Source organism: Nycticebus coucang, chromosome X, assembly GCF_027406575.1.
Source record: "Nycticebus coucang isolate mNycCou1 chromosome X, mNycCou1.pri, whole genome shotgun sequence".
Classification (NCBI taxonomy): domain Eukaryota; kingdom Metazoa; phylum Chordata; class Mammalia; order Primates; family Lorisidae; genus Nycticebus; species Nycticebus coucang.
In genome coordinates this window covers 139,154,119-139,167,365 of record NC_069804.1, presented here as the reverse complement: position 1 = coordinate 139,167,365, position 13,247 = coordinate 139,154,119, and positions in this window count along the sequence as shown.

Here is a 13,247-nt window from a genome sequence, read left to right as displayed (position 1 = left end):
CAGGAGTTCTAGACCACCCTGAGCAAGAAAAAGAACTTATCTCTACAAAATACCTGGCATTTTGGTGGGGGCCTCTAGTCCCAGCTACTTAAGATGATGAGGCAAGAAGATCACTTGAACCCAAGAGTTGGAGATTGCTGTGAGCTATGACACCACATCAGTCTATGAAGTGTGAAAAAGTGAGACTCTGTCTCAAAGGAAAAAAAAAAAAAAACTGTGGCCATTCAGCGCCTGTGGCCGAAGCGGCTAAGGCCCCAGCAACATACACACGAGCTGGAGGGTTAGAATCTACCCCAGGCCCACCAAACAACAATGATGATGGCTGCAACAAAAAAAATAGCCAGGTGTTGTGGCAGGTGCCTGTAGTCCCACCTACTTGAGAGGAGGAAGAATTGCTAGAGACCAGGAGTTGGAGGTTACTGTGAGCTGTAATGCCATGGCACTCTACCCAGGGTGACAGCTTGAGGCTCTGTCTCAAAACAACAAAACAAAAACAACAACAACAACAAAACTGTCAGATATTACTAAGGCAGTCCTAACAGGGAAATTCATAGCATTAGATGCTTTCATCAAGAAAACATAAAGAGAACAAGTTAACAACCTAATGGGGCCATTCAAAAAACTAGAAAAAGAAGAATAATCCAACCCCGAGCACAGCTGAAGAAAAGAAATAACCAAAATTATATAATTAAATGAAACTGAAAACAAAACAATCATTTGGAAGATCAGTGAAACAAAAAACTGGTCTTCGAAAAGAAGAGGTCATGTTGGTGGGTGCCTGGAGGTGGGTGGATCACCTGACCTTAGGTGTCTGACACAAGGTTGAGCAACAAAGAGACAAGCCCAGCCCCAACCCCCCACCAGTATTTACCAAAGTAGAGAAAAACTGCTTATTAGATTTTGCTTAACATGTTATAAGTCACATAACTCTTCATCATGATTGTTTGGTCTTGTTTTTTTTTTTAATGATGTAGGATGCATTTTTAATTAAAAAGCACATTTATAAAATGATGTGATACATTGTAATACATAAATATACATGAATATGTATAATGCATAGATTTTAAAAATGGGACTTTTATTGGTCTTGTTTTGACTTTTCCTTCAAGGCATCATTCTGCACTGTAGACACATAACCATGGCATACGTGATTCTGTTGAAGATGTTGGTCTTTGTTGTTGATTTTGAAAGCATATTTGTGTGGCTTAAATCATGAGGAACCTTAAACCAGAGTTCCCTACACAAAAGAATCCACAGATAAGCCTTGTGGCAAGACAGAGAGCGGGTGTGCTCTATCAAGTGGGATGCAGATAATTGGAAACAACACCATTGAGACAAAAAAATGAAGAGTCTCACCTGATCAGTAAGGATATTTCTAAAAGAACAAATGAGAAATCTTTGTTTAATGCAGTTATGGATTCTTGCTTTTCTGGAAAAAGAAGGAAAATGTTTTCCAAATCTTCCTCTGATTAAGAGAAAAAAGAAAGAAACTTTACCCAAAAAGCGATATATTGGGAACATCTATTTTTTGAAAGACATAAATAAGAAGAACAGAACAGGTTATTAGCATTACAGCTTCAGAAAGAGTAGGTAAAGAACAAATGAAGCCAAGCCAGCAGAAAGGATCCCCTCATGAATATCCATTATGGTCTACAACTTCACCTTCACACTAATCACTAAATGGACAGAGGAAGAATTCCAAAGGTAGGAATACCAAAAGATGAATTGACACAGAGCATTCAAAACCTCTGAGAAGCTCAAAAGATGAAAACTGGCAACCTTTTAAGATCCAGTTGAGGCATTCCACTAATGGAAGAAAGAGGCCAAATTCTACTAGAAGTAATAGTAAGATAGAATCTTGTATGGGACCAGGGGACAAGGTATAGGGAAGACAATTGACAGAAAGAGGGAAGGCATGAGGCAGGATCTCACCTAGTGTGCACATTGTGAGGGTGTATAACAAGCCCCTTGGGTGAGGTGCTCTTCTACAATAGGATCTTTAACCTGGAATTGACAACAATGTAACCTAATAATTTATATCCCCATATTAATTTCAAATAAAAATAAATAAAATACATAATAGAAGATTTAAAAATAAAACAGGAAATTTATTAGCCCTACATCCACAGACAGAAATGTTTTCCCACTTGTGGCTTATTAATTCTAATGACAGTTGAGCTTCCTGGCATACAACAGTTTCACATAACAGTTGGGATTTTGTACAGCACTGTTACTCCAGCAGCAATGCAGCTTACAAAACTGGACAGACCACTTAAGTGGCAGGGCACTGGAAAGACATGTGTTGACACATATCCAAAAAGATCCATGTTATGGAAGCCTACGAATTTACTATGCTTGGCTATACCCTCAATTTGTTCAAAGCATCACAGGTTTTAAGCCATGTCTCATTTGCTTGAAATATCAAGGTAATTCTGGTCTTAAACCTGACCAATTTGTATCTGCCAAAGGACAGCAAAATAGCATCTTTTCCATAAACATTTGGGGGACATTACTGTTCATCAGTGACTAATTTACTGAGAAAAATCAGTTGGAAGCTCAGGACACTCTCTCATTCCACCTTCCATCTTCAGATTTCTACAGCTTGCCCTTCACCTCCCTTAGGCCTTTCTTCCTGTGTCACTTTCTCAAAGAGCCCTTAGCTGCACAAACTACTTGATGATACCAATCCCACATTAACCCCACTCCATTTCCCTTCCCTCCTTCCCTGCTCATTTCATTGTGTAGCCTGACCATCATGATATGTACGTATCCTATCAATTTCATTTTCTAAGACTCCCCTACTAGAATGTGAGGTGCATGCAGCAGAGATTTTCTGTGTGCCTTTCATGATGTGTCAGCGTTAAAAACAAATATGGCATTATAGCAGGTGCTCAACAAATGTTTGTGGAAGGAATTAATGCAAATTGCATTTGATGACCAACCATAAACTGCATGCAATTCTCTGAGGTTACACTTAATACTACAGTGTACTTCTTTCAGGATTTCCTTCCACAAATTTAAATTCTGATACAAAGGGTCATTAAAATTGATATGTTACACATCCATCAATCTGATGAACAATTCTATAATACTTAAAACAACACTCTGGGAGTCTGAGGCTGGAGAACTGCCTGAGCTGAGGAGTTTACAACCAGCCTGAATAAGAGTGCTACACCTCCTCTAACAAAATTAGAAAACTTAGCCGAGCATTGTTGCATGTTCCTGTAGTTCCGGCTACTCAAGAGGCTGACCCTGAGGATCACTGGAGTCCAAGAGTTTGAGGTTGCTGTGAACTATGATGCCATGGCACTCTACCCAGGGTGACAGAGTGAGACTGCCTCGAAAAATTAAAAAAAAAAAAAAAAAAGATTTGAATGCAGTTCTTACAGACCATAGTCAGTTCTCCTACTTCCTTCACATGAATGCATGAGGTGAGGTCAGAACCTATGTGAAAGCCTCATTAAGAGGTGAAAAAGGGAGCATAACTGACTTCTCCAAGATGTAAAAAGGAAAGGAGGATAGAGAAATAATGAAAGTTCCCCTGTTTGTCTGAAGTACAGCTACTAAGGAGGAAAGTAGTAACTGAAGATGGCAAAGTAGTCAGATCTTGTGGACGGCTGGCCTTAGCTGGCCTTTTGATTCTAATTTAAAGGGAATAAATTGGAGAGTTTTGGGCAGGGGCCTGATCAATGGAGATGGTGAATGATTGAATGATGAGCAATTGAATGATGGAAAACTCTAGAATCAAATATGTGAGTTAAATGGGAAAAGACGGATCTCATTTTCTATGGGTGCACCATAGGCTTCTTCCAAGTTTCTGAATGTTTGTGTGTGTGTGCATATATGCATTAAAAAATCCCTTAGTGGGCACAGTGGCTCACACCAGTAATCCTAGCACTCTGGGATGCTGAAGTGGGAATATTGCTTGAGAAGAGGAATTAGAGACCATCTGAAGCAAGAATAAGGACCTCTCTCATCTTAAAATAGAAAACCTAGCCCATCAGGACACTCTACCCAGGGCAACAGAATGTGACTCTGATGCAGAATCAATTAATCAATAAAAAAGTTGCACACTATTCATCAGCACATCAACAAGATCCTTAACCACAAAAACTTAGGAACCATTCATTTATTTCATTTATTAAAAAGCTAAAGAAGTAAATGATTCAAAATCAGAGTGCCAACTTGGTGAGGTCATAATGGGTATATGAGACCAACCAGCCCCTCTCACCTGGTCCCCTTCTCTCTCTCTGCCTCAATGCTTCTCACTAACAGAACATAGTCATAAGGACCTGCACATGATACAAGAATCCAGTGTCTGCTGAACCATGAACCAGCTAGCCACCTTCACTTGGAGAGTGTGTATGCCGACTATGTGATCCATGAGATCGTTAGCCAGTACAAAGATTTGAAAATAGTGCTTTATGACACCCTCATCAAAGTATTGTTTTTTCAAGATTTTTAAGTATGACAGCGGAGTTTAATAGGGAGTGCGTTGAAATTATATACTGCTTTGGGTAGTATGGACATTTTGATAATGTTGATTCTTCCCAGCCATGAGCATGGTATGTTTTTCCATTTGTTAACATTTTCAGCTATTTCTTTTCTTAGAGTTTCATAGTTCTCTTTATAGAGATCTTTCACGTCTTTTGTTAGGTAAATTCCCAAATATTTCATCTTCTTTGGCACTCCTGTGAATGGGATAGAGTCCTTAACTGCTTTTTCAACTTGACTGTTGTTGGTGTATATAAAGGCTACCGATTTATGGATGTTGATTTTGTAACCTGAGACGCTGCTGTATTTCTTGATCACTTCTAGGAGTTTTGTAGTAGAGTCCCTAGTGTTTTCCAGATATACAATCATATCATCTGCGAAGAGTGAAAGTTTGATCTCTTCTGACCCTAGATGGATACCCTTGATCGCCTTTTCTTCCCTAATTGCGGTGGCTAAAACTTCCATTACAATGTTAAAAAGCAATGGAGACAATGGGCAGCCTTGTCTGGTTCCTGATCTGAGTGGAAATGATTCCAATTTAACTCCATTCAATATGATGTTGGCTGTGGGTTTGCTGTAGATGGCATCTATCAGATTGAGAAATGTCCCTTCTATACCAATTTTCTTAAGTGTTCTGATCATGAGGGCATGCTGGATATTATCAAAGGCTTTTTCTGCATTGATTGAGAGAATCATATGGTCTTTGTTTTTTAATTTGTTTATGTGCTGAATTACATTTATAGATTTATGTATATTGAACCAGCCTTGAGACCCTGGGATAAAACGGACTTGGTCATGATGTATAATTTGTTTGATGTGTTGCTAGATTCTGTTTGTTAGGATCTTATTGAATATTTTTACATCTGTATTCATTAGTGTTATTGGTCTATAGTTTTCTTTTCTTGTTGGGTATATTATGCAGCCTTAAAGAAAGATGGAGACTTTACCTCTTTTATGTTTACATGGATAGAACTGGAAAATATTCTTCTTAGTGAAGTATCTCAAGAATGGAAAAAAAAGTACCCAATGTACTCACCCCTACTATGAAACTAATTTAGGGCTCTCACACGAAAGCTATAACCCAGTTACAACCTAAGAATAGGGGGAAGGGGGAAAGGGAGGGGAGGGAGGGGGGATGTGGGTAGATGAGGGGGACTGGTGGGATCACCAGTAAGATGCAGTGCATCTTACAAGGATATATGTGAAACTTAGTAAATGTAGAATGTAAGTGTCTTAGCCCAATAACTGAACAACGCCAGGAAGGCTATGTCAACGAGTGTGATGAAAATGTGTCAAATGGTTTATGAAGCTAGTGTGTGATGTCCCATGATCATACCAATGTACACAGCTATGATTTAATAATAAAAAAGAACAATAATTCCATACACCCACCAAGCAGCTTCCACGATCATTAACATTTTTCTAATTATGTCTTATTTGAGTTTCTCCTGTAGTATTTCCAAGTATTAAATATACTTGGAAGGTACCATGTGGCTTATTCATATACGTGGGTCATTAGGACAGTTTCAAGATACACAAAAATCAAAAAACATAAAATCCACAGGGATGGAAAGAAAGGAAGCCTTTCTAGCAACACCCATAAGCCAGGCAATTTGAAACCTATACAGCCATTTTGAATGACTCCTGTTGAGTGTGTTTCTTGGAAGGGAAATAATGGACCATAACACAGTCTGCTTCAAAGCTTTTGTAGTGATTTAGGTATCCTAAGAAGTAATGTGCTTCAGACACTCTATTTTATCGTAGAATTTAATAGCTAAAAATAACCAAAATACCATTATCGTCTCTAACAACAATTACAATTATTTCCTAATGCCTCATGAATACATCATTGTCAAATTTCCTTGATTGTCCTAAATATGCCTCTGAAATCTGAGGTATCCACTTATTAAGACCTAAACCAGTATCATTCTTCACATTGGTTGAAATACCTGCTGATGCTCTTTTAATCAGTAACGGCTCATCTACCATTTCTTTCTCTCTTTTTTTTCTTAGACAAATTCTCACATTGTTGCCCTCAGCAGAGTGCCATAGTGTCATAGTTCACAGGAACATCAAACTCTTAGGTTTGGGACCTGCCTCAGCATCCCAAGTATCTGGGAGTACAGGAGTCCTCCCCTGCATCCAGCTATTTTTAGAGATCGGGTCCAGCTCAGAGTCAGGCTGTTGTGGAACTCCTGACCTCAGGTGATCCGTCCACCAAGACTGCCCACAGTGTTACAATTACAGGTGAAAGCCACCATGCCTGACTGTATATTTAACTTTTTGTGAAGTGCCAAACTGCTTTCTACAGTGGCTGCATTATTTTATTTTTATTTAACACAAAGTGGCACTTTGTCACCCTCAGTAAAGTGCTGTGGCATCACAGCTCACAGCATCCTTAGCTCTTGAGCATAAATGCTCTTGCTTCAGCTTCCCAAGTAGCTGGCAGGTTCCCACCACAATGACTGGTATGTTTTGAGAGATGAGGTATTGCTCTGGCTCTGACTCAGGCTAGTTTGGAATTCCTGAGCTCAGGCAATCCACCAGCCTCAGCCACCAAGGCTGCTAGGATTACAGGTGTGAGCCACCTCACTTTGCCTGTCTGTATCATTTTATTTTCCCACCAGCTATGTATGCAGTTTACAATTTCTTTAAATCTTCTTTCCTTTTAATGTTTAATCTAGTAGTTGAAGTAGTAATGAAGTTCAAGGAGGTATGAAGTGGTATCCCCTCAGGTTTTGTGTTTTTGTTGTTTGTTTGCATTTTTGACAGAGTTTCACTCTGTTGCCCTAGTACAGGGCTTTGGTATCATCATAGCTCACAGCAACTTCAAATTCTTGGAATCAAGTGATCTTCTTGCCTCAGCCTCCAGAGTGGTTGTGACTATAGGCACCTATATGATGACAGCTATCTTATTTTTATTATTTTTAGTAGAAATGAGGTCTTGCTCTGACTGGTCTCAAACTCCAGAGCTCAAGTAATAAACTCACTTTGGCCTCAAACAGTGCTAGGATTATAGGCGAGAGCCACCGCACCTTACCATGATAAGTATTTTTCTAATGATTAAGGTTGTTGAGTATGTTTTCTTGTATACAGAAAACAGAGACATTGCAGCATGACAGCCCTGAATGTGTGAATCCCTCCTGGGCCACCCTGGTCCACCTTGGCAAAGCCATTTAGCCTCTGTGGACCTCAGTTTCCTCGCACAATGATTACTTACTGAATCTGTGTTTGTCTAGGGAAGGGACACAAAAAGGCTGTGAATTGGTTCTCTGCATGGGGGAATGGACATTTCTCCCTGAAATTCATAGAGGAGAAGCTGAGATATATAGCCCAGGGCTTTGTCAGAGGATCTGACCTGGGAAGGAGGTGGGGAAGGTCTCTTTCTTCTCCACTCATTCTGAAGTGTGAAAGTTTTGGCACAGCATTAAACCACCCTTCCAACCAGTCCCCCACCAATTCAAGGCTTGAAATGCAATAAGGAAGCTATCTGTCCAGAACAAAGCACTTCAGGAGCCTAATTGCCCTCATTGTCTTGCCTCTCCCCCAACAGCAAAAGGGCTGTGAGTGAGGGCCTGAGCCCAAGGCTTGGAGTAGCTGGCCAGCAGGTGATCATCTTGGGGGGCCTGAGCATGGGAAAGTCAGCAGTGGAGGAGCAGAATGGAGGAAGGACATTCTGAGGATTTGAAGGCAGTCAATGGTCAGTTGAGTGGCCTACAATTTCTAGCTGAGATTTTCTTTAAACATGTTTTCAATACATACAGAGGTTCACAAAAGTGTATACACATTTTAGGAAAGCAAATCTGAATTAAAATTGTAGTACTCAATACATACTGATAACAATGGTTATTTTTTATATTGTATCTCTTGGAATTGTAGAAGACACAGGTGACTTGAGTATTACAATTTTAATACAGTTTTTTCTTTCTTAAAATATATACAGCACTTTTTGTATTCTCTGTATATAAATAACTTCATAAAAATAGGAAACTCAGTACACGAGTAACACAAGAATTTTTACTGGTGGTTACACTGGGCAGGGTAGTGGTTTCCAGCAGGGGCAACTTCACTTCTCCCTTGAAACAATGTATTTGTGAAGATTTTTTTCCAGAAAAATAATCAATCAAGATTACATTTGTCAATGGAAGTAAAAAGGCTCCACAACTATGTCTTCATAGTCAAACATTTACTATCCAAGTATTACACAGGTACCCATGGGCTTATAGTGCTCACTAGAGTTTTTTTTTGTTGTTTGTTTGTTTGTTTTGTGAGACAGTGTCTAGCTCTGTCACCTAGGCTTGAGTGCACTGGTAGGATCACAGCATACTGCAGCCTAGAATTTCTGGGCCTAGAACCCCTGGGCTCAACTAATCTGATGCTCCTGCCTCAGCATAGCAATGTGTAAGACTATTCTTTTAAAGCCATTTTTATTTGCATTTCTTCTTGTCCTTAGACACCAAGGTCCTGGGATGATACAATCCTATATTTAACATTCCTCATCTAAATCTCTGAGTGGTGGCATCACGGGCTATCCTCCTTTTCCCTTCTATCTTATACATAATTCTTTAGGTGAATATCATTTTGCAGGAGGATTGTATACCTTTTTTTCCAAAGGAGAATCCAAGGAGGAAATAGGGCATAACTGACAATAAATTATAGCACAGAGCTATGCAGCTAGAGAAGACTTACAGGAAACTCCTCTACCCAATCCAGACATGGTTTTGTATACAGATGGAAGTTCTTTCATAGAACAAGGAACTCGCAAAGCAAGCTCTGCTGTAGTCACTCAGTATGCTGTAATTGAGAGTGGGTCTTTCGCTTCAGGAAACAGTGTGCAATTAACTGAACTAATATCTTTAACCTGTGCTTTAGAAATTGGGAGAGATAAACGAGTCAATGTATACACTGACTCAAAATATGCCTTCCTCATTTTACATGCACATGCTCCCATATGAAAGGAAAGATGATACCTAACTTCCAATGGCTCCCCCATAAATTATCATTATGAAATAAACAGGTTATTACAAGCTGTTCATGCTCCGCAAGAAGTAGCAATTATTCATTGTAAGGGACACCAAAAAACCTTAGATGATATTTCTGAAGGTAACCAACTTGCTGATAAAGGCAAAAATGGCAGCACAGAAGGGAAAAATTCCCCATTGGCACCCCTCATTTGGAAGGGATCAGTTCAGAATCATGCCTCATTATATCCAAAAAGAAAATGAATAGGCTTTATCTAGAGGCTATTCACTACTTCCATCAGGCTGGCTACAAAATAGAAATAGACTTTAACTATTACCTGCTACAAGTCAATGGAAAATATTTGAAACTTTACATAAGTCTTTTTTTTTTTTGAGACAGAGTCTCAAACTTCCACCCTGGGTAGAGTGCCATGGCATCACAGCTCACAGAAACCTCAAACTCTTGGGCTTAAGTGATTCTCTTGCCTTAGTCTCCCAAGTATCTGGGACTACAGGCCCCCAACACAACGCCCAGCTATACATAGGTCTTTTCACTGTGGCACTGAAAGTACCTATCAAATGGGTACATCTCTAATAGGACTTATTTAAAACCATAAAACAGATAACAAGGGCCCCTTCTTGAAGAGACCAAGTAGGTTCTCCCTGAGCAAGTGGCAAAGGCTAAGAACATTCTCCTCTGGTTTTCAGAAGTTCATGCCTCCCCCACTTCAGGTAAGTGGTATAGTCACTGGGATACACAATAAATACTATAGATTGTCATTCCAATCTCTACTACAAATATTTTCCCACTTAACACTAGCCTAGTGGCCAGGAGTAGTAGAAGAAGGGACTTGAGAAGTGGTAGCACCCAGGAATAATGGGACACTATAAACATCATCCTTGCTCCACAACAGGATGGGCAAACCATGAAGAGTAAAGGTTGCTACAGCCCTTCACTGTCCATTCTTAGAATAGATTATCATTTTACGAAAAGTAGTCCTTTGGCCCTAGGCAAGTAGAATGTCATGGGGATTTTCAAGGAGAAAAACGTAGGTCATAAAGATGAAGAGCTCTGCTGCTTCGTCTAAACTTTATGTAGAAAAGAGTGAAGAAATTTGTCGCCAATGTAGGCCTTGAAGAGGAATAGTTTTGTTGTTGTTGTTTTTTTAACACAGAGTTTTACTCTGTCACCCTGGGGAGAGTGTTGTTGTGTTCACAGCAACCTCAAAATCTTGAGCTCAAGCAATCTACAGCCCTCAGCCTCCCAGAGTGGTGGAATTATAGGCATGAGCCCCTGCACCTGGCCAAAAGAGAGCTGTTAGAAGAAGACTGGTAGCTCTGATCAAGCAAAATAGCACATGAGCCAGACATTTCATAGAGAGAACCAAGAAAAGAGATCCTGTGGATCACAACAGACTCTGGTTTTAGGGAAATCTGTGCACATAATGCATGGTTATAACCATTCAGGAATGAACAGTAGAGTAAGACATGAGGGAGACATAAAACCATTTCCCAAGCCAAATACAAACTCATCAACACAGGACTCATAAGTCACTGGCACAAAGAGTTTAATAAAAAGCTCTAATCACCAAAAGGTTGACTGAATAATGAGCTGCTCTGAGTAGGAAGCCACTCTTCAAAACAAAGTCACAAACACCAAAAGCACAAGCAACAGAAGATAAAATAGATAAATTGGATAATATCCAAATTTAAAACTTTCATGCTTCAAAGAACACTATCAAAAAATTGAAAGACAACTCACAATGGGAGAGAATTTTTGGAAATCATATACCTGATAATGAACTTGAATCTAGAACATATGAAAGACAATTACAATTCAAAAATAAATAGAAAAATGACTCAATGTTAAAATAAGCAAAACATTTGAAAAGACATTCTCTAAAGAAGATACCCAAATGGCCAGTAAGCACTTATAATTAATAGTTATCATTATTAGTCATCAAGGAAATAAAAAATCAAAAATTACAAAAACATACTACTTTAAACCCACTAGGATGATTATAATCTAAAAGTCAGATAAAACCTTTTGATGAGCACTTAGAAATACCAGAACACTCACACACTGCTGGTAAGAATGTATGATGTTACAGCCACCTTGGACATAAGTCTAGTGGATCTTCACACAGTTAAACATAGAATTACCATGACCTTGCTGTTTTACTCTTAGATAGATACCTAAGAAAAATGAAAGCATACGTTCATACAAAAAAATCTACATGAAAAATCACAGCAGCTTTTGTTTTGAGACATATTCTCACTGTGTTGCCCAGGCAAGAGCGCCATGGCATCAGCCTTGCTCACAGAATCTCAAACCCCAAGTCATTCTCCTGCCTCAACCTCCTCAGTACCTGGGACTACAGTACCTGGGACTACAGGACCTGGTCATAATACCTGGCTAAGTTTTCCTTTTTTAGTAGAGACGGGGTCTCCCTATTACTCAGGCTCGTTCTCAAACTCCTGAGCTCAAGGGATCCTCCTGCATCAGCCTCCCAGAGTGCTAGGATTATATTCTACAGGCATAAGTCATATCACCTGGCTCCCATAGTGGATTTTCCATAATAGTCAAAGAGTAGGTACATTCTTAATGTCCAAGCAAAAGGTGAAGTAATAAAAAAAATTGTTGTATGGCCATGTGGGGTGACTCACGCCTCTAATCCTAGCATGCTGTGGGGGCTGAGCCTGGTCGACTGCTTGAGCTCACAAATTGGAGACCAATTTGAGCAACAGCAATACCCCATCTCTAAAAATAGCCGGGTGTTATGGCAGGCACCTGTAATCACAGCTACTCAGGAGTAGCTGAGACTTCAGCCCAAGAGTTTGAGGTCGATGTGAGCTATGATGCCAGGGAGTACTCTTCTGAGGCAACAAAGTGAGACTCTGTCTAAAAATATATATATATATATTTTTTTTTTGTGGCTTTTGGCCAGGGCTGGGTTTGAACCCGCCACCTCCGGCATATGGGACCGGCGCCCTACTCCTTGAGCCACAGGCGCCGCCCATATATGTATATTTTTACAATGAAATACTTTTCATCAAAAAGGATGAAGTACTGATATATGCCAGAACAAGGACAAACTGTGTAAATGTACTAAGTGAAAGCGGCAGTTCCAAAGAACCATATATTGTATTGCTCTGTTTATATAAAATATCCAGAATGGGAAAATCTGTAGAGAACAAAGAAGGTTAATGGATGCCTAAGGCTGGTGTGGGGGTTAAGAGGTGACAGCTAAAGAGAACTGTGATATTATGAAATATAGATAGGGTAATTTAGCCATCAAGTCCCAGTTTCCTGACTTAAAACTCCTAAGAGTGTCTCTTGTTTACTAGTGAGACGACTAGCAGGTGGCAGCCCCTAGGTAGCTGCAGGATGGGAACTAGTCACAGGAAAGACCAGAAATGATTAGATGCTTGGGACTTTCATCCTCATCCCCCTCACCACAGGGGATGGAAAAGGGGCTGAAGATTGAGTTCATCCCAAATAACCAATGAGTTAATCAATTTTGCCTACATAATTCAGCCTGCATAAAAGCCCAAAGAATAGGGTTCGGGAGAGCTTCTACATAACCTAACACATGGAGGTGCCTGGAGGGTGGTGCGCCCAGAGAAGGCTCAGAAATGCCACACCTCTTCCCAAAAACCTTGCTCTAAGCATCTCTTCCATCCTGCTGTTCACCAGTATCTTTTGCAATATCCTCTCTAATAAATGGGTAAACATAAGTGTTTTCTTGACGTCTGTGAGGCACTTAAGCTAAATAATCAAACCCAAAAAGG